Source organism: Macadamia integrifolia, chromosome 2, assembly GCF_013358625.1.
Source record: "Macadamia integrifolia cultivar HAES 741 chromosome 2, SCU_Mint_v3, whole genome shotgun sequence".
Lineage (NCBI taxonomy): Eukaryota > Viridiplantae > Streptophyta > Magnoliopsida > Proteales > Proteaceae > Macadamia > Macadamia integrifolia.
The window spans coordinates 19,044,506-19,067,115 of record NC_056558.1 but is presented as its reverse complement, the minus strand read 5'-3'; the positions used below and the strand labels follow the sequence as shown (position 1 = coordinate 19,067,115).

Genomic DNA, 22,610 nt, shown 5'->3' with positions numbered 1-22,610 from the left:
TTTGCTTCCTCTTTGGCCTGTTAATATATATATATATATATAGAGAGAGAGAGAGAGAGAGAGAGAGAGAGAGAGAGAGAGAGAGAGAGAGAGAGAGAGAGAGAGAGAGACAGAGAGACAGAGAGATTACCTTATTATTACTTTATAAGCCCATGACTTGGTCAGGAAATCTTCTCCCTAACATAATTATATATCAGGAGATCAGGACACTGAAAAGAGGTCATCATCAAGTGAAGTAGGTAGAACACTCCAAACCCTAATTATAAGGTGGAGAGTATAAAGCGTAAAGAATTACCAATAAACAAAGGAGCAAGTTAGTCTATAGGTTGGTCCTACCTCTAGATAGACATGGACATCTTGAGCTTAATCATGAATTGATTAAGATAATAATAAAAGCTTAGATAACAAATGTATCCCCCCTTTTGTAGGAACCAAACATCCCATTTTCTTGAAGGCATAATAGGAACAACTTAATCCTGACCCACACATAAGACATAAACAATTAACCATAAAGGAATCTATGGAAAAGCACACAACATGGTAGAAGCAAAAGGTTTTCGTTTAATAATAGGTTGCCACATGTCTAACTCCCCAGTGAGAGAGGGAGAGAGATTAAGAAGTGTAAGTATGGGGATGGGGATGGGGATGGGGATGGGGATGGGATGGAGAAATAAAATGTGAAATATATTTTAGGGATAAAGATCTCTATGCCGACAGGTTGTGGATGTTTATCTATCTTCTTTTACATCATAATCATGTGGGTCTTGCACTGATACATATTCTCTTCTCTCTGACCATGTGGGATTGTTATTGAAAAAACTGTTTCTCATGTCATGATGGGTGTGGTTTGGAAAACTCTCTATATCTAGATTTTAAGTTTAGTGAGTTAAAATTGTCATCAATAAACTTTTCGGCGAGCAGCCCATGCTTGCTGATTGATCATTATCATAATCATCTTTTTTCTACTATAAAATAGACAGGGTCACAAGACCTAGGGGTCCATAACCAAGGAGGTAGACTAATTAGTGATGAGAGAGAGAGAGAGGTGTGTGTGGGGTGGCTTGGGTAAGGAAGGCAGAAAAGTCTTGGGTGGTCTATATGCAAAGAATGTGTTACTCTCATCTTGCTTGACCCCTTTTCTTTTTAAATCACATTTTGTGTTTTATGTTAAAAAGTTTTTTTTAGATGTTAGTGAGGAAAAGAGAAACTAAAAAGGTAGAGAATGGAGAGAGAGCACTTAGAAGCAATCAATATTGCAAGGAAGATTATTAAAGACAGAAAAAAGGTTGAGGAAAGGAGATGGGGAGTAAGAGTTGTAATAATAGCAGCTTAGAACTCTGCAAAGAAATGAATAGGGCAGAGAAAAAAAGAGATGGGTGGGCATTATCTTTTACGGATTCATTTCATTTGTCACAAAAGTATGAGGAAAACAAGAAAAAGTGCAAGAGAAGATGGATGATAGTGTATGTAATCATATTATTTGGATTGGGAAGGGAAATTCCTGCCTCCACTACCCAAAGAGAATGATCCCCAAGTCCCCAAACCAATTAAAACTAAAGAGACTCCACAATGCAAAAAGTGCCAAAGTTGAAGTTTCAGGTCCTTAGTTACTCCCCTTGTGGGAGTGTCTGTTTTTGGTTGTTATTGGGTTATTCATTGTTCATTGAACATTTCAGTTGCTTCCCCTTCCTTTTTGTAAAAACTTCAAATGTGGGAAAAGCTTCAACATAAAGTGGCAGAGAGAGAGAGAGAGAGAGAGAGAGAGAGAGAGATAATAAATGACTTTTCCTTGCATCTCATGATAAGAGCAGTAGTTAAAATCCTTCCAAAGGAAAGTAATCCAAAGAAAATGAAGAAATCTCTCTCTCTCTCTCTCTTGTTTTGTTTTGGTGGGCTCCTTCATTAATGGTTAAGCCTCTGCTAAAAGTCTGGACTTGACCTATGAGGAGCTTATGCCTCTCAGAACCAGACCAGCAGTAATTGGGTACTGGTCAAAGTTGTTCTTGTAAGATTTTCTTTTTTGATTTAGGTGTGCTCATTATTCCCAAGTTTAAAGTTAATACCTGTAGTGGTGGTACCTAAGCTATAAACTTCTCACCTAATCATTTAGAGTCTATAATGCTGGAATGGGCTTTAAAGCCCCTAGAGAAGCCCAGGCCCATATTTAACCTAATCATGAAGCAAAACCTGGTCCTACATGCTACAGATAGTTTAGACCAAGTGGCCCATTAACTCAAGTGGTGGTGGAAATCATGGGGAAAGAGACCGCGTGCAGAAAGCCGCAAAAGCCATTGGGCTTTTCCACTCTCAGAATTTGATATTAGAATATGGGGTGACGCCATTGGGCACTTGCTGTTACAACAAGATCTCTTCCTGTCATACAGGTTCTGACCAATTTTTTTTGGATGAATTTCTCCTCTCTATTTTTTTTTTTTTTATTTGTTTGTTGAACAATGTTCCTTAGATAAATACCCTATGTATGCACACAGGTGGCCCCAATATGATTTATCATATGACGCATTAAGATTGTAGAGGAAAACCTTCCTAGGTGGGCTGTATAGGAATCCAGGGTCCTTAAAAGAGATTTTATATCTTTTCGCCTATGTAAGGTTCACATATATGTATACAATTAGGGGAAAAGAAGGTTACCTAGTTGTACCCTTTACATCAAAACATAGGATGACATGATAAGAAGTCTGTCCCTCTAATTGGATGCCTGTGCAATATGCATACACTCCCACTAGTCAGTCCATTCATTAAAGCAGTGGTCACACCATCATGTAACGTTTTCCTCCCATACAACTATTACATGGGAAAATGTCCTCAAGAGCCAACTTGACAGGTACGCTAGAACTCGTTTCTCTCTCTCTCTCTCTCTCTCTCTCTCTCTCTCTCTCTCTCTCTCTCCTCCCCCATGAAGACCTCGTTGTCCTGAACTATTGTGCCTCCCATGCCCATTACTCAAAGAACCATCTATCTTATTACATGTAGTGATAAATTAACAAATATATAACATCATACATGCAAAAAATAAAAACTTAATCCTTAAACTTGCCGTTTGGGTATTAGGTTGAAAGCGCTAAAACCATGGGGTGTAAGTGTAACATCTTAGAAAGGATTAAGATGATTATTATTATTATTATTATTATTATTATTATTATTATTATTTATTTGGTAAACAAAGCTTTAATGACACATTCATTCATGGGGACTTTGGTCTTGGACCCTTGGTCTTCAGGTGACATATGTGACAACAATTAATATCTATCAGAAAAAAAAAAAAAATTATTAAGATTAAAATAAGTTAAGATAGAAGTTGTAAATATTAAAACAATGCAAACTAAAAGACTAATTAATGAGGCCTTTTGGGGATGAGCAACTAGCTCATTGGTAGGTGATTAGACATTTGGGTTTGGCGGAAAGGTCAAGAGTTTTCGACCCTACCATCTTCGCCTCTCTTGAAATAGTAATAGTAGTAATATAGTAGTGTATGAATCCCAAGAGATTGGTTCATTAGTGAATTGGCATGAGTAAAGTGTCTCAATAAACATCTTACTTATGTTCAAATTACCTTGGCAACAACTTTGGGGTCATTCACAATGAGATTAATTTGGCTTTCCGAAAAATTCTGCTAATAACCCGATCCTACGATTGTGAGGTCAATTGAACCCGGGGAATTAGTTAGGCTGAAGACTTTGAAGCCCTCATTAGAAAAAGCAGAAAACAAAAGTATTGTGGGCTCCTTGTGGTCCCTAACTAGCCCTCATGTAGGGCCCAGCATCAATAATAATAATAATAATAATAATGATAATAATAATAATAATAATAATAATAATAATAATAATAATAATAATAATAATAATAATAATAATAATAATAATTACGAATAATGCAAATCAATAATACTAATAATAGTAAGAAAGGTACATATAATTAATCTTACACTATGGTTACAATTATTTTTAATCACCTTTTGGTTAAAATAATACTTTTCTTATATAGAACACAATCATATATAATTAAAAAAATAAAAGAAAAAAAAGAGTACATATAAAAAAAAAATATATATATATATATATATATACCAGATTACAGGATCGAGATATGCTAAAATCCAGGGAAATTGAGATCTCCTGGTTCTGTATAGCAATCAGAATGAGATAGGTGCGATACCTTACTCCGATCCAGCAAGGAGGCTAACACTGAGATGGGTGCAATACCTTACTCAGAACTAAATTTGTGCTTGAATTAAAATAAACAAAAGAAGTAACCATGAATTTAAAATAAAAGATATGGAATTGCAGAAAATAAAAGATATGGAATTGCAGAAAATAAAAGCTGCTTAACCAGATCTATGTCTTTGAATCAAGAGGCACGACTGTAGGCTTTGATCCAAGGATAGAAAAAGAAGCTGCTATATGCAAATGCAGATGTAAAAAGAGACTAATAATGCAATCAAAGAAAATACTTTGAAATATAACTTTTGAAAGTAAATATTACAATATTTGGAGATTTTGATCTAGAGTTCTCGAGTCTCTAGATGGGCTTAGGACAGTTTGGGTTAGAGGATTTGAGAAGAAGAAGGTTGGGTTGGCTTTGAGCTGTAGGTAGCTAACCTTTGATGGACGATCAGACTTGGGATGATCGGAGTTTGCTGAAGTCCGACGGGATGCTCGGAGAGATCTTGGAAGAACTTGTGGAGGCTTAGCTTGCTTCGGAGCTTCTCTCTCTAAGTTCTAGGATTTCAAGTCCAAATTTTTTCAAGTGGTTTGTGAGGGGGGTTGGTGCTCCTTTTATAGTGTAAGGAGGCTCATTTGGATTACATGTGGGTTTGGTTTTCATTTGGGTTTCATTTGGTACTGTACCAAATTAGGTACTATTTGACATTTCATTTGACATTATTTGGAACTGTGCACTTGAATTTGTATTTGGAGTGAACAGTTGCTGCTGCCGACAATTTTGTGGAACTGTGGGCACCGAAAGTTGGAGTTGCTATCGACAAATGATTTGGCATCTTTGATGGATTTTGCTGCCGATAGTTGATTTGGAATCTTCAATGATCTTACCACGGCATTCCACGTGTCGTAGACACTGTTCTCCGTATTGGTTTGATCAAGAAATTTGTATCCTATTAATTTGAGCCGGATATTGGCCGGACTATCCTATAACCTGGGATAGTAACAGTACCCCCTTTCCTTAAAGGTCGTCCGAGGTTATTTGACTAGGTGGATTTTAACGACTGCACCTCGTCGGCTAATTTATAACCGTCTTAGCAGACGTTTTTGGACCAAACTTATTTGGTCGAGGAGGACTTTGCATTGGTTGTCCGTCGGGACTGACGGGAGGTAACTTCTTTGAATTTGCTGGAGGAGGACGCCGTAAGACTGTCAGGGACGAAGTCAGGGTCAACCTCATATGGATCTTGCCCATAACAGAGTTCATGGGCAGGAACAGATCTTTGCATAGATTTGAGACTGTAGGCTCCATCACTGGAACCTTCATTGTCGTCATCGTCTGAGTCGGAACCGAGTTCGGCTAGACGAGCCCGTAGGGCTTCCTTCTCACTTTTGGTGCTTGATTTGGAGGAGCTTTGGATTTTTGGAACAGGCTGGAGACCTGTGAGGCTTTTGATTAATGCATTTTTCTCACATTTGGAGACATCGCAGTTGTCCCACCATTTGATATTGAAAGACCGGCAGAGGACTGGAGCAATCCAGTCATTTATCTGGTAGTCATAAATTTGGTATTCCAAGAATAGTATCCATGCGAGGCGGCAGTGGAAAAAGAATCTGAGAAGATTTAGTTGGTGAGGTTGGGGTGTTGAGTTTTGAGAAAATGTTTGGAAGGAATCTTGTATTTGTGGTGGTAAAATTTCTTCCATGGGACCATATTGATCCCACCATTTGGGAAACCAATTGGGAGTTTGGTTGTTAAATTTGTACTCAAAACAGAAGAACCAAGAGTGGCGGTTGGTTCGATTTTGAAAAGTGAAAGCTTTGAACCAGGCTTCCTGGTAATCCATGTATGTATAATTTTGTGGGGAAAAAGTATTTGAAAAGCTTCTTTGGTTCATGGGATGAGTCCCCCAGTCTTGAAGAGACAGGATTTTGCAGATGGTTACAGTTGTATGTGTAACCAGAGTTGGGTCGGTTCTGTCATAATTAAGTTTGAGTATGACAGAATCGGTTTCTACGAGAATATACTCGTAATATTCTTGATGTTTTGCTTGGGAGTTGGAATAGTGATTCCATCATTTGTAAAAAACTGCTTGTGCCATCATAATTGGCGAGTCAAGATATTTGTATAAGGGCTCTTCAATAGTGAAGAGGTCTTCTTTGCATGGCTTTTCATGATATTGGCTTTTGAGTTTGGAACCTTGTGCTGTTTGAAGAGGTTTGGCTTGGGTAGTTTGGAGGCTAGAACTAGCCTTATTTGTGGGTTGGATAGGTCCTGCGGTAGAGCCTACTACCACAGCATGGGAATAAGGTGTTGTGGTAGTAGCCATTTGGGTCTCGCTACGGGTAACAATTTGGTTTGATGGTGCAGCAGAGGCAGCCGCAGCACCATAGCTTGATTTGGTTCTGACAACAGAATTTGAGGAAGTGGACTCCTTAGGGGGAGCCATCCTAATGAGGTTAATTTGAGGAGTCTGGCCCTGTAAGAATTCACGGGTAAGAAAGTCAAGGACAAAATTGGATTCTCCTTTAATATATTCTATTTGAAATTCAAAAATTGATAGTAAAGCTTGCCATCGGGCAAAAATTTGTTTTGATGCAAGATTTGAAACATCATTTTGTAAAACATATTTAGTTGCGCTACAATCAACACGAACTAAAAATGGTTTATTTAATAATGTATTTTAAAATTTTTGAATGCAGAGAACAATTGATAAAATCTCTTTTTTGATGGTACTGTAATTCTTTTGAGCAGAATTCCAAATACCAGAAGTAAATTGAACTAATTGTTCTTTGTTATTATCAGGGAGTCTTTGTTTGAGAATTCCTCCATAACCAATATCAGAGGCATCAGTTTCAACAATTTTAAATGCCTCTGGGTTTGGAATAAATAAACAAGGAATCTCTTTAACGAGCCTTTTGATTGTTTGAACAGCAGTTGTTTGGGTTTGAGACCAGGGAGTTGGTTTCTTTTTAAGTCGAAGATAAAGAGGTTCGGCAATTTTACTGATCTGGGGAAGAAAATCACGAACATAATTTAAACTTCCTAAAAATCTTTGTAATTGAGTTTTATCAAGGATTTGGTCAGGGAATTTCTCACCAAAGGTAATGGCACGATCAATAGGGGTAAGAGTACCCTTTTCAATTAAATGCCCAAGAAATCTAACTTTAGTAAGAAAAAATTCCATTTTCCTCTTTGATAAAACAAGACCATTTGATTTAATAATTTGATAAAATGTTCTTAGGTGTTTGAAGTGTTGTTCAATAGAATTTGAGAAAACCAGAACATCATCAATATAGACAATAGTGAATTGTCCATAAGGATTGAATATGTCATTCATGATTTTCTGAAATTCACTAGGGGCGTTTTTGAGGCCGAATGGCATAACGTTCCATTCATATAAGCCAAAGGGTGTTGTGAAGGCGGTTTTATAACGATCCTTGTCATGGATTTGGATCTGCCAGAAACCAGACTTCATATCAAATTTGGAAAAGATTTTTGCTTGATAAATCCTTTGTAAAAGATCCTTTTGATTTGGTATTGGATATCTGACCCATTGGAGGGCATCATTCAAAGGTTTGTAATTAACTACTAGTCGAGGAGTACCTCTTTCTATCTCAGCAGCCTTATTGACATAAAAGGCTGTGCAACTCCAAGGTGAGGTACTAGGTCGGATAAGTTTTTTGGCTAAGAGATCATTGATCTCTTCTTTGCAAGTTTCAAGAAGAGTTTGATTCATTTGAGCTGGGCGTGCCTTAGTGGGGATTTGAAGATCTGAGAACCCAGTAGCATAAGGTAGGGAAACCATATGCTGCTTTCGGTGCCAAAAGGCATCAGGAACATCAGAACAAAGATTAGTTTCAAATTTTGATTTAATTTGATTAATTTGTTGGATAGTTTTGGGATTTTTAAGATGATCAGAGATTCTTTCATGGAGAAGCTCTTTTTTGAGAAAATTTAATTGTTTAATTTTTCTAATGCTTTGGTCATTAGAGTTTTGGGCTTGTAAGAATGGAAAGACAATTTTTTGTCCTTGAAATTTTGTAGAAATCCCATCTTGGGTTATTTTGAATGGTTTGATTTTTTCTAAAAATGGTTGACCAAGGATTATGGTTTGGTCAAGATCTTTAGCAAGGATAAAAGTTTGGGGAAGGCAAAGGCCTTGGTTGCAGACATGGGTGTTTGAAAGTTTGTATTGGACATTCAACCCAGATCCATTAGCCGTGTTAAGGCGTTGAGTAGTTCTTTCATAGAACTGGGTTGGAATAGCACCTTCGTTGATGCAATTGGCATTAGCACCAGAATCAACTAAGGCAATGGCAGAAAATTTGAATGAAGCGTTAATAACTAAGGTTATGCGAACATACCAATTTTGACAGGTTATAGTAGACACAAAACCAGGGATTGTTGGGTTTGGTTCAACGAGATCTTGAGTTACAAAGGGGTTTATTAATGGTTCGTTGTTTGAAGCCTGTTGGTTTTGATGTCTGTGTAAGAAGGCAATTTGTTGCTTAATTTGTTTTATTTCATACTGCAGAGATGCAGTAGTGGTTTCAAGGGATTTGATTCGTCCAGAATGGTCAGGGATAGTTGGTTTTGATATTTTATCAAACTTTTGCATGATTTGATGAAGGTTGTAAGGTTGAGGAGAGTTTTGGGTAGAAACATTGTTTCTGAGATGCTCAAGGCAGGCCTTCTTTTGTTCTGGGTCTGCTAAACTATCAATATAATCAAAAATGTTTGAATTTGGTGATGCACGAAGCATACGGATGGATTTGGGAACACAATCTTCACAGCTAAGGCCAATAATACAAGAATCACAATTACATGCTTGAAAATTCTCATTATTGGAAGAACTGGAAGAACTATGTTCAGAGGTTTGAATTTGGTTAAGCTTATGTTTTTCATCTTCAGAAGAAGATGAAGAAGTTTCTTGAAATAGAGCAAGGATTTGAGTCTTATCTTGCTCAGATATTTGTAAGGAATTGATTTTATTTGAAACTCTACAAAATTTGGCGATATGACTAGGCTTACCACATTTGAAACATCCTTGTGTGGTTTTATCTGGATTTTGATTCTTAAAATTTTTAGGTGCCTTGAAAGGCTTTCTATATTTGTTATATTTTGGTTTTGAAGGAGTTTTATAAAACTCAGGGGTTGTAAAAGGTCTGTGAGATACATATTTTTTAGATTTGTGAAAATTTTTATAATATTTGCGAGAAGATTTATGTTTATGTTTTGATGGAGATCTGAGAGGTGGAAATCCGAATTGTTCACAGAATCCACCAAGTTCACGTTTATAAAATTTGTTTTCTTTGTGGATTTGTTTCTTAAGTCTAATATCAGTACAGAGAGCTAGACCCTCTTCATGAATAAGACTAATGATTTGGCCATAGGACATTTGATCATAGGGAATAATCCCATCATTTTCTTTCCTAAGGCGTTGTTTGATCTTTTCAGAAAACAGAGTTGGTAATCCTGTAAGGAATTTTTCTTTCCAACAGGGAAGGTTTGCATCAGGTCTGGTTAAGACTTTGGTTAAGAAAGTATCTTTGTACCATTTGAAATCATGTAATTTCTTACATCTAAGATTTGATAATTGTTCAGCTGTTCTATCTTTGAGACGAGAAGGGTTTCCTAAAAAGTAATTTGCAATGCTGAAAATAAGCGTATTAACAGCATCCTCAATAGGAATACCTTCACCATCAAGAAGGGGAACACCTTCAGGTGTAATTTGAACAGCCATTAAAATTTCTGTTTTTTGGACATCAGTCAGGACATAATCCCACCAACCTTTGAGTTGGCCAGTAAAGCCAGAAACAAGCAAAGTAGCAACAGCACTATCAGGAGTATTCTTGATTCGATGTGCATTGCTGACCATGGTCATTTCTTGGAGTTTGTTCATGAGATTATGTTCGGACAGACCATCTATGTTCCATTCATAGATGATACCGCTTTGGTAAGAAGCTTGAGGGGCAATACCTCTGGCTTCAATTTGTAGGTCAGGGAAGACTGGGTGTTGGTTAGAACTTTGACCAATTTGGTTAATTTTAGGGAAGTCTTCTTCTTCTGAACTTGAGGAAGTGTCAGAAGAACATCCTATGATGTTGCAAATACCTCTATTATTTGATTCAGCTGATGGTTCACCTGAGGGCTGGTTTTGGACTGGAGTTGGAGGTTCATTTAAATGTTCTTCAGTAGCATTAAGAATGGTCAATCGTTGGTTAATTTGATCTAAAACAAAAGATTTGTTAAGGGCGAGCTGTTGTTTTAGGGGAATATTATATGGTTTGAACAAAGAAACAGAAGTTGGAACCGGAGCCGGTGTCAAGGATGAAGGGGCTACATGTTTAGGTTGGACAAGGTTTTCAACTCTTGAAAGTTGATTACCTATGGTTTGAAGACTTAAATTTGTGAAGTTTAATTGTTCAATTTGTCTTCTGTTTGGGTCATCTTGTTCAGTAATTTTGAATGGAGAGGCTATTATCTCATTATTTTTGTAGTTATGTTTGATGCTTTCTGTCGGAGGATGGATAGCATTATTGGTTTGTCCCCCATAAAGGGTCCAGGCTTTATGAGAGGTTGTTTGAGTACATACTTGATTATGCCAAGGATAGTAAACATTATTATCCTGGGCATAGATATCAAAATATGTAAAGAAGAAAACATTAGTTTTAAGATTTGTCATAAAATTATACCAATTTGTTCGAATTTGAGCTTGTTGTTCAAGGTTAAAAGTTTTTAAGAACCATTCACGTTTTTCTTTGTTCTTTTTAGACTCAAAATCTATTCGAAGTAAAGGTTTGTCAATTTGATAATTTGTTTCAACTTGAATCATGTAAAGTCCATCATTTTTGGGATCTTTAGGAGGAGGAGGTGGTTCAACCTCAGATTGAGTAGGAGACCTTTGATCATGGGTCTCAGAAGGGGTTGTTTCAGGAACAGTAGAGGTAGCTTCATATGTTCCATGGACAATATTTTGGTTATTTTGAACTCCAACAAGGTTAGGGAAAGGTGGAGTTGTCATAGTTTGAGAAACCCATTGGTTTAGGTCAGAAGAAGTCGATGCCTCAGAGCATGATCTTCTGGAGCTTTGGTAAACCGGAGGGGTAGTTTGTCTGTTAAATCTAATGGCAACTAATCCGTCTGAATCCTGGGAAATAGAACGGATACTGGTGTTTGAGACTTGAGGGGGAATAGCAGTCGTTTGCAGCTGCCATTCTTCAGGGAAAGAAATATCTTCCCATCGGCAAAGTTTGGGGTAGACAATTTGTCCTTGAATACAATCAGTTTCAAGATAAAGAGTTTGGCCTTTTGAAGATGTTCTTTTGGCACGAGGTTGGACAGACTTCATAGCTTTGTATTTGATTCTATGAATGATGGAAATTGTGATGGTTCCATGCATTAATTTGTAACCATGAGTTTTAAGGTTAAGTTTGAGTGAATGTAAGATATTTGGGTCTTCAAGGGCTATGGACATATCAGGATAGACGTTGAAATGGACAGGTCCATAACAAAGACTTGTTTCAATGGCTCCCAGAAGGGAATCATTGAACTCAAGGAACCTTTGGTCACGAAGGGCTAACAACATAGAAGTGTTGAGTCCTTCTCGGTGAAGAGGTTTGATAGCCACTTGGACAAGGCCAATATGAACATAATTATATTTGCTGTCTTTGTATAAATCTTGTAGGGTAAGTGGATCAAAAAGTTGGATTTCTTGAGTTTGTGGGGTAAAATTTATAGTTTGTTCTACGGTCTTGACTGTTTCGAGTCCGAACCAGTCTCGATCATAGAGATCATTTCTTGAAATTTTTGGCATATCCCAACTTCGAAGTCGTCGGTTAATTCTTGAGGTTTGTTCATCATAATCAAGCACATTAGAACTTGTGCTTGCCTCACCTGCCGATCTCATCGACATGGAGCGGGGTAATCGACTCATAATTTGAGAATTCTTAAACTTGGGGTAATCACCTAGATCTAAGTTTTAAGATGGTATTTCCAACATGACTTGGGCACAAACGTGGTCTTACACTCTTCTGCCACTCCTCCCAAGAATCCAAAGGCATATACCGCGTCGAAAAACTTAAAAGAAAATAATTACACAAAAGAAAAGAAATCTGCAAAGAAATAAACCGAATCCACCACCACCGTGGCTCTGATACCAGATTACAAGATCGAGATTCTGATGACCAAAGCATTAGGAAAATTAAACAATTAAATTTTCTCAAAACAGAGCTTCTCCATGAAAGAATCTCGATCCACCACCACCGTGGCTCTGATACCAAGGAGATCTCTATTTCCCTGGATTTTGGTTAATCTCGATCTTGTAATCTGGTATCAGAGCCACGGTGGTGGTGGATTCGGTTTATTTCTTTGCAGATTTCTTTTCTTTTGTGTAATTATTTTCTTTTAAGTTTTTCGACGCGGTATATGCCTTTGGATTCTTGGGAGGAGTGGCAGAAGAGTGTAAGACCACGATTGTGCCCAAGTCATGTTGGAAATACCATCTTAAAACTTAGATCTAGGTGATTACCCCAAGCTTAAGAATTCTCAAATTATGAGTCGATTACCCCGCTCCATGTCGATGAGATCGGCAGGTGAGGCAAGCACAAGTTCTAATGTGCTTGATTATGATGAACAAACCTCAAGAATTAACTGACGACTTCGAAGTTGGGATATGCCAAAAATTTCAAGAAATGATCTCTATGATCGAGACTGGTTCGGACTCGAAACAGTCAAGACCGTAGAGCAAACTATAAATTTTACCCCACAAACTCAAGAAATCCAACTTTTTGATCCACTTACCCTACAAGATTTATACAAAGACCGCAAATATAATTATGTCCATATTGGCTTAGTCCAAGTGGCCATCAAACCCCTTCACCGAGAAGGACTCAACACTTCTATGTTGTTAGCCCTTCGTGACCAAAGGTTCCTTGAGTTCAATGATTCCCTTTTGGGAGCCATTGAAACCAGTCTTTGTTATGGACCTGTCCATTTCAATGTCTACCCTGACATGTCCATAGCCTTAGAAGACCCAAACATTTTACACTCACTCAAACTCAACCTTAAAACTCATGGTTACAAATTAATGCATGGAACTATCCCAATCTCCATTATCCATCGCATCAAATACAAGGCTATGAAATCTGTCCAACCTCGAGCCAAAAGAACATCTTCAAAAGGTCAAACCCTTTACCTTGAAACTGACTGTATTCAGGGCCAAATTGTTTACCCCAAACTTTGTCGTTGGGAAGACATTTCATTCCCTGAAGAATGGCAGCTGCAAACGACTGCTATTCCCCCACAAGTCTCAAACACAAGTATCCGTTCTATTTCCCAGGATTCAGACGGATTAGTTGCCATTAGGTTCAACAGACAAACTACCCCTCCGGTTTACCAAAGCTCCAGAAGATCATGCTCTGAGGCATCGACTTCTTCTGACTTAAACCAATGGGTTTCTCAAACTAGGACAACTCCACCTTTCACTAACCTTGTTGGAGTTCAAAATAATCAACATATTGTCCATGGAACATACGAAGCCACTTCTACTGTTCCTGAAACAACCCCTTCCGAAACCCATGATCAAAGGTCTCCTACTCAATCTGAGGTTGAACCTCCTCCTCCTCCTAAAACTGGTGGAGTCTACATGATCCAAGTAGAAACCAATTATCAAATTGACAAACCTTTACTTCGAACTGATTTTGAGTCTCAAAAGAACAAAGAAAAACGTGAATGGTTTTTAAAAACCTTTAATCTTGAACAACAAGCTCAAATCAGAACAAATTGGTACAATTTTATGACAAATCTAAAAACAAATGTTTTCTTCTTTACATATTTTGATATTTATGCCCAGGATAATAATGTTTACTATCCCTGGCATAATCAAGTATGTACCCAAACTACCTCTCATAAAGCCTGGACTCTTTATGAAGGACAAACCACTAATGCTATCCATCCTCCGGTAGAAAGCATCAAACATAACTACAAAAATAATGAGATAATAGCTTCTCCTTTCAAAATTGCTGAAAAAGAAGATACAAACCGAAGACAAATTGAACAATTAAACTTCACAAATTTAAGTCTTCAAACCATAGGGAATCAACTTTCAAGAGTTGAAAACCTTGTCCAACCTAAACCTGTAGCCTCTTCATCCTTAACACCGGCTCCGGTTCCAACTTCTGTTTCTTTGTTCAAACCATATAATATTCCCCTAAAACAACAGCTAGCCCTTAACAAATCTTTTGTTTTAGATCAAATTAACCAACGTTTGACTATCCTTAATGCTGCTGAAGCACATGTAAGTGATCCTCAAACACCAGTTCAAAATCAGCCCTCAAATGAACCATCAGCTGAATCAAATAATAGAGGTGTCTGTAACATCATAGGTTACTCTTCAGACACTTCCTCAAGTTCTGAAGAAGAAGACTTCCCCAAAATTAACCAAATCGGTCAAAGTTCTAACCAACATCCAGTCTTCCCTGACTTACAAATTGAAGCTAGAGGTATTGCTCCTCAGGCTTCCTACCAAAGCGGAATCATCTATGAATGGAACATAGATGGTCTGTCCGAACATAATCTCATGAACAAACTCCAAGAAATGACCATGGTTAGCAACGCACATCGGATTAAAAATACACCTGATAGTGCTGTGGCTACTTTGCTTGTTTCTGGCTTCACAGGCCAACTCAAAGGTTGGTGGGATTATGTCCTGACTGACGTCCAAAAAACAGAAATTTTAATGGCTGTTCAAATCACATCTGAAGGTGTTCCCCTTCTTGATGGTGAAGGTATTCCTATTGAGGATGCTGTTAATACCCTTATTTTCAGCATTGCAAATTACTTTTTAGGAAACCCTTCTCGTCTCAAAGATAGAACAGCTGAACAATTATCAAACCTTAGATGTAAGAAATTACATGATTTCAAATGGTACAAAGATACTTTCTTAACCAAAGTCTTAACCAGACCTGATGCAAACCTTCCCTGTTGGAAAGAAAAATTCCTTACAGGATTACCAACTCTGTTTTCTGAAAAGATCAAACAACGCCTTAGGAAAGAAAATGATGGGATTATTCCCTATGATCAAATGTCCTATGGCCAAATCATTAGTCTTATTCATGAAGAGGGTCTAGCTCTCTGTACTGATATTAGACTTAAGAAACAAATCCACAAAGAAAACAAATTTTATAAACGTGAACTTGGTGGATTCTGTGAACAATTCGGATTTCCACCTCTCAGATCTCCATCAAAACATAAACATAAATCTTCTCGCAAATATTATAAAAATTTTCACAAATCTAAAAAATATGTATCTCACAGACCTTTTACAACCCCTGAGTTTTATAAAACTCCTTCAAAACCAAAATATAACAAATATAGAAAGCCTTTCAAGGCACCTAAAAATTTTAAGAATCAAAATCCAGATAAAACCACACAAGGATGTTTCAAATGTGGTAAGCCTGGTCATATCGCCAAATTTTGTAGAGTTTCAAATAAAATCAATTCCTTACAAATATCTGAGCAAGATAAGACTCAAATCCTTGCTCTATTTCAAGAAACTTCTTCATCTTCTTCTGAAGATGAAAAACATAAGCTTAACCAAATTCAAGCCTCTGAACATAGTTCTTCCAGTTCTTCCAATAATGAGAATTTTCAAGCATGTAATTGTGATTCTTGTATTATTGGCCTTAGCTGTGAAGATTGTGTTCCCAAATCCATCCGTATGCTTCGTGCATCACCAAATTCAAACATTTTTGATTATATTGATAGTTTAGCAGACCCAGAACAAAAGAAGGCCTGCCTTGAGCATCTCAGAAACAATGTTTCTACCCAAAACTCTCCTCAACCTTACAACCTTCATCAAATCATGCAAAAGTTTGATAAAATATCAAAACCAACTATCCCTGACCATTCTGGACGAATCAAATCCCTTGAAACCACTACTGCATCTCTGCAGTATGAAATAAAACAAATTAAGCAACAAATTGCCTTCTTACACAGACATCAAAACCAACAGGCTTCAAACAACGAACCATTAATAAACCCCTTTGTAACTCAAGATCTCGTTAAACCAAACCCAACAATCCCTGGTTTTGTGTCTACTATAACCTGTCAAAATTGGTATGTTCGCATAACCTTAGTTATTAACGCTTCATTCAAATTTTCTGCCATTGCCTTAGTTGATTATGGTGCTAATGCCAATTGCATCAACGAAGGTGCTATTCCAACCCAGTTCTATGAAAGAACTACTCAACGCCTTAACACGGCTAATGGATCTGGGTTGAATGTCCAATACAAACTTTCAAACACCCATGTCTGCAACCAAGGCCTTTGCCTTCCCCAAACTTTTATCCTTGCTAAAGATCTTGACCAAACCATAATCCTTGGTCAACCATTTTTAGAAAAAATCAAACCATTCAAAATAACCCAAGATGGGATTTCTACAAAATTTCAAGGACAAAAAATTGTCTTTCCATTCTTACAAGCCCAAAACTCTAATGACCAAAGCATTAGAAAAATTAAACAATTAAATTTTCTCAAAACAGAGCTTCTCCATGAAAGAATCTCTGATCATCTTAAAAATCCCAAAACTATCCAACAAATTAATCAAATTAAATCAAAATTTGAAACTAATCTTTGTTCTGATGTTCCTGATGCCTTTTGGCACCGAAAGCAGCATATGGTTTCCCTACCTTATGCTACTGGGTTCTCAGATCTTCAAATCCCCACTAAGGCACGCCCAGCTCAAATGAATCAAACTCTTCTTGAAACTTGCAAAGAAGAGATCAATGATCTCTTAGCCAAAAAACTTATCCGACCTAGTACCTCACCTTGGAGTTGCACAGCCTTTTATGTCAATAAGGCTGCTGAGATAGAAAGAGGTACTCCTCGACTAGTAGTTAATTACAAACCTTTGAATGATGCCCTCCAATGGGTCAGATATCCAATACCAAATCAAAAGGATCTTTTACAAAGGATTTATCAAGCAAAAATCTTTTCCAAATTTGATATGAAGTCTGGTTTCTGGCAGATCCAAATCCATGACAAGGATCGTTATAAAACCGCCTTCACAACACCCTTTGGCTTATATGAATGGAACGTTATGCCATTCGGCCTCAAAAACGCCCCTAGTGAATTTCAGAAAATCATGAATGACATATTCAATCCTTATGGACAATTCACTATTGTCTATATTGATGATGTTCTGGTTTTCTCAAATTCTATTGAACAACACTTCAAACACCTAAGAACATTTTATCAAATTATTAAATCAAATGGTCTTGTTTTATCAAAGAGGAAAATGGAATTTTTTCTTACTAAAGTTAGATTTCTTGGGCATTTAATTGAAAAGGGTACTCTTACCCCTATTGATCGTGCCATTACCTTTGGTGAGAAATTCCCTGACCAAATCCTTGATAAAACTCAATTACAAAGATTTTTAGGAAGTTTAAATTACGTTCGTGATTTTCTTCCCCAGATCAGTAAAATTGTCGAACCTCTTTATCTTCGACTTAAAAAGAAACCAACTCCCTGGTCTCAAACCCAAACAACTGCTGTTCAAACAATCAAAAGGCTCGTTAAAGAGATTCCTTATTTATTTATTCCAAACCCAGAGGCATTTAAAATTGTTGAAACTGATGCCTCTGATATTGGTTATGGAGGAATTCTCAAACAAAGACTCCCTGATAATAACAAAGAACAATTAGTTCAATTTACTTCTGGTATTTGGAATTCTGCTCAAAAGAATTACAGTACCATCAAAAAAGAGATTTTATCAATTGTTCTCTGCATTCAAAAATTTTAAAATACATTATTAAATAAACCATTTTTAGTTCGTGTTGATTGTAGCGCAACTAAATATGTTTTACAAAATGATGTTTCAAATCTTGCATCAAAACAAATTTTTGCCCGATGGCAAGCTTTACTATCAATTTTTGAATTTCAAATAGAATATATTAAAGGAGAATCCAATTCTGTCCCTGACTTTCTTACCCGTGAATTCTTACAGGGCCAGACTCCTCAAATTAACCTCATTAGGATGGCTCCCCCTAAGGAGTCCACTTCCTCAAATTCTGTTGTCAGAACCAAATCAAGCTATGGTGCTGCGGCTGCCTCTGTTGCACCATCAAACCAAATTGTTACCCGTAGCCAGACCCAAATGGCTACTACCACAACACCTTATTCCCATGCTGTGGTAGTAGGCTCTACCGCAGGACCCATCCAACCCACAAATAAGGCTAGTTCTAGCCTCCAAACTACCCAAGCCAAACCTCTTCAAACAGCACAAGGTTCCAAACTCAAAAGCCAATATCATGAAAAGCCATGCAAAGAAGACCTCTTCACTATTGAAGAGCCCTTATACAAATATCTTGACTCGCCAATTATGATGGCACAAGCAGTTTTTTACAAATGATGGAATCACTATTCCAACTCCCAAGCAAAACATCAAGAATATTACGAGTATATTCTCGTAGAAACCGATTCTGTCATACTCAAACTTAATTATGACAGAACCGACCCAACTCTGGTTACACATACAACTGTAACCATCTGCAAAATCCTGTCTCTCCAAGACTGGGGGACTCATCCCATGAACCAAAGAAGCTTTTCAAATACTTTTTCCCCACAAAATTATACATACATGGATTACCAGGAAGCCTGGTTCAAAGCTTTCAATTTTCAAAATCGAACCAACCGCCACTCTTGGTTCTTCTGTTTTGAGTACAAATTTAACAACCAAACTCCCAATTGGTTTCCCAAATGGTGGGATCAATATGGTCCCATGGAAGAAATTTTACCACCACAAATACAAGATTCCTTCCAAACATTTTCTCAAAACTCAACACCCCAACCTCACCAACCAAATCTTCTCAGATTCTTTTTCCACTGCCGCCTCGCATGGATACTATTCTGGGAATACCAAATTTATGACTACCAGATAAATGACTGGATTGCTCCAGTCCTCTGCCGGTCTTTCAATATCAAATGGTGGGACAACTGCGATGTCTCCAAATGTGAGAAAAATGCATTAATCAAAAGCCTCACAGGTCTCCAGCCTGTTCCAAAAATCCAAAGCTCCTCCAAATCAAGCACCAAAAGTGAGAAGGAAGCCCTACGGGCTCGTCTAGCCGAACTCGGTTCCGACTCAGACGATGAAGACAATGAAGGTTCCAGTGATGGAGCCTACAGTCTCAAATCTATGCAAAGATCTGTTCCTGCCCATGAACTCTGTTATGGGCAAGATCCATATGAGGTTGACCCTGACTTCGTCCCTGACAGTCTTACGGCGTCCTCCTCCAGCAAATTCAAAGAAGTTACCTCCCGTCGGTCTCGACGGGCAGCCAATGCAAAGTCCTCCTCGACCAAATAAGTTTGGTCCAAAAACGTCTGCTAAGACGGTTATAAATTAGCCGACGAGGTGCAGTCGTTAAAATCCACCTAGTCAAATAACCTCGGACGACCTTTAAGGAAAGGGGGTACTGTTACTATCCCAGGTTATAGGATAGTCCGGCCAATATCCGGCTCAAATTAATAGGATACAAATTTCTTGATCAAACCAATACGGAGAACAGTGTCTACGACACGTGGAATGCCGTGGTAAGATCATTGAAGATTCCAAATCAACTATCGGCAGCAAAATCCATCAAAGATGCCAAATCATTTGTCGATAGCAACTCCAACTTTCGGTGCCCACAGTTCCACAAAATTGTCGGCAGCAGCAACTGTTCACTCCAAATACAAATTCAAGTGCACAGTTCCAAATAATGTCAAATGAAATGTCAAATAGTACATAATTTGGTACAGTACCAAATGAAACCCAAATGAAAACCAAACCCACATGTAATCCAAATGAGCCTCCTTACACTATAAAAGGAGCACCAACCCCCCTCACAAACCACTTGAAAAAATTTGGACTTGAAATCCTAGAACTTAGAGAGAGAAGCTCCGAAGCAAGCTAAGCCTCCACAAGTTCTTCCAAGATCTCTCCGAGCATCCCGCCGGACTTCAGCAAACTCCGATCATCCCAAGTCTGATCGTCCATCAAAGGTTAGCTACCTACAGCTCAAAGCCAACCCAACCTTCTTCTTCTCAAATCCTCTAACCCAAACCGTCCTAAGCTCATCTAGAGACTCGAGAACTCTAGATCAAAATCTCCAAATATTGTAATATTTACTTTCAAAAGTTATATTTCAAAGTATTTTCTTTGATTGCATTATTAGTCTCTTTTTACATCTGCATTTGCATATAGCAGCTTCTTTTTCTATCCTTGGATCAAAGCCTACAGTCGTGCCTCTTGATTCCAAGACATAGATCTGGTTAAGCAGCTTTTATTTTCTGCAATTCCATATCTTTTATTTTCTGCAATTCCATATCTTTTATTTTAAATTCATGGTTACTTCTTTTGTTTATTTTAATTCAAGCACAAATTTAGTTCTGAGTAAGGTATTGCACCCATCTCAGTGTTAGCCTCCTTGCTGGATCGGAGTAAGGTATTGCACCTATCTCATTCTGATTGCTATACAGAACCAGGAGATCTCAATTTCCCTGGATTTTAGCATATCTCGATCCTGTAATCTGGTATATATATATATATATATAAAGAAATAAACAATTGAAGGCGGTGGCATATAATAATGAGAATAACTTCTAAGTTCTAACCCTTGTTCGGGGTTTAATAGAAATAAGCTCACAGAATATAAGAGAGACATATATGATCTTTTGGCATTAGAAAACCATAAAATAAGAGGTATAATAGGGAAGTAAATTTTATACTCACAAATATGGTTAAATTTTATACTCACAAATATGGTTTAATATCATTTTGGTTTATTTTCTTATGTCTCCCTGCCTGGTATGGTCCAAGTTATCTCAATTCAGCATTTTTTTCCTTCTTCTTCTACTAACCCACAATCATGATCAAAGAAACTAATTAATTAAAGATTTAATGTTGTAGACGGCTGCGATTTCATGATGTGGTGATTTTTAAGTCCACATTTTCAGTATTTGAGCCAATTTAAACAAGAAAGCAGGTTTTCAGTCACCATTGCATCCTTTCCATGGGACATGATTTCCTTAAATCACTCATGGAGCTCAACTCAATTTCAATTCAAGGAAATACTACGAATGAAACCTGTTGAGATGTTGGAGTAAGGGGTGTCAATTGGTTGGTTCGATTTAGTTTTGATCCGAGTTGAGTCAATTCTGATATAGGAATGAGAAAATCGGAACCAAACCAATAAGGAAATTTTTGTTTCAATTCAGTTTAATTTCGGTTTAACTTCAATTTCTTGTATCGATTTGTAATTGGGTTGATTTCGATTTTTCAAACAAATTTATACAAAATTATGCAAATTTTTTTTTTTTTTTTGGTCAACTTTGGTTTTGATTCTGATATGGATTTTGAATGATTTCAATTTTGGTTTGAGGCTCATTCAGTTTATGATACGGTTTAATCTAGTTTTGGGATAATAACATTCTAGACCAAATTCAGTCCAATAAAACTTCTGTTCAGTTTTTCTGATTCAAGCTAGGTTTCAACACCCCTAGTTGGAGCTATAGAGGTATTTGAAATAAAAACATAAAATATTTTGAATTAAATAAAGTAAGATTACCCACAAAATATCACTTAGTGGTCTAACCCAAAAGTTTTAGTCATTTGATAGGGATGATTCAAAGGTATATGAAAACGACACATGTCTCGAACTTATCCAGTGTATAGATGGCTGTTGTTTACTTCTTTGTTTCGAAGTTATTGAAATCTTCTAAATGGATGAAGCTCCAAACAAGAGTCCCCTTGTAACTTTTCATTAGGGGGAGAGGGAGGGGGCAGGGTTTTAAGCTATTACTTCTTCTTTAGATGTCTTTGAATATCTTCTAAATGGAGGAAGTCACAAGCAAGAGTTCCCTCATTGTGTTTGGATAGGGGGGCAGGGTTTTAAAAAATTGTATCAGAATTGGTAGAATTGATTGATACAGATTTTAATTAATTCTGAATCTACACGTGTGGGTATGTCAAAGTTAGGCCGAGTTAGACCAAATCAGGTTGAATCGGACAAATTCTAGGACAATTCTGATCAGAATTGATGGAGACCGATCTTGTACCAATTATGAGTTTCTAAACCTCGTGGGGCATTTACATATATAACAGAGCTTTTTCCACTGTTTCTACATAGTACTACTTACAGGCCAGGAGTGAGACTTAAAACTCCCATTGTTAGAATAGGATTACTAAGTCATCAATAATTTTAGATATCATATGATAATGATGTTGAACTCCTTCCCACCTTCTGACTTGAAAGACATCCAATCCTTTAGAAATCCAAAATTTGCTACTTTGATTTCCTTATTTAGCACATAGAAGACCACAAACCAGGGGCCAAGTTTTGGCTTTTATAACAAACAAGAAATCACTTCAATCCTTAGCTTAATGTGTC

General features: G+C 37.3%; 1 long non-coding RNA gene across 1 annotated transcript in view; it reads right to left on the bottom strand.

Annotated features, from left to right (window-relative positions):
* Positions 1-4,754, bottom strand: part of LOC122058234 — a 12,047-nt gene extending 7,293 nt beyond the window's left edge. The window contains exons 1-2 of the long non-coding RNA XR_006133712.1: positions 4,617-4,754; positions 131-177 (exon numbers count right to left, since the gene is read on the bottom strand). This is a non-coding gene — a long non-coding RNA (uncharacterized LOC122058234). The remainder of the gene's footprint in view (positions 1-130; positions 178-4,616) is intronic.
* Positions 4,755-22,610: the final 17,856 nt, after the last annotated feature.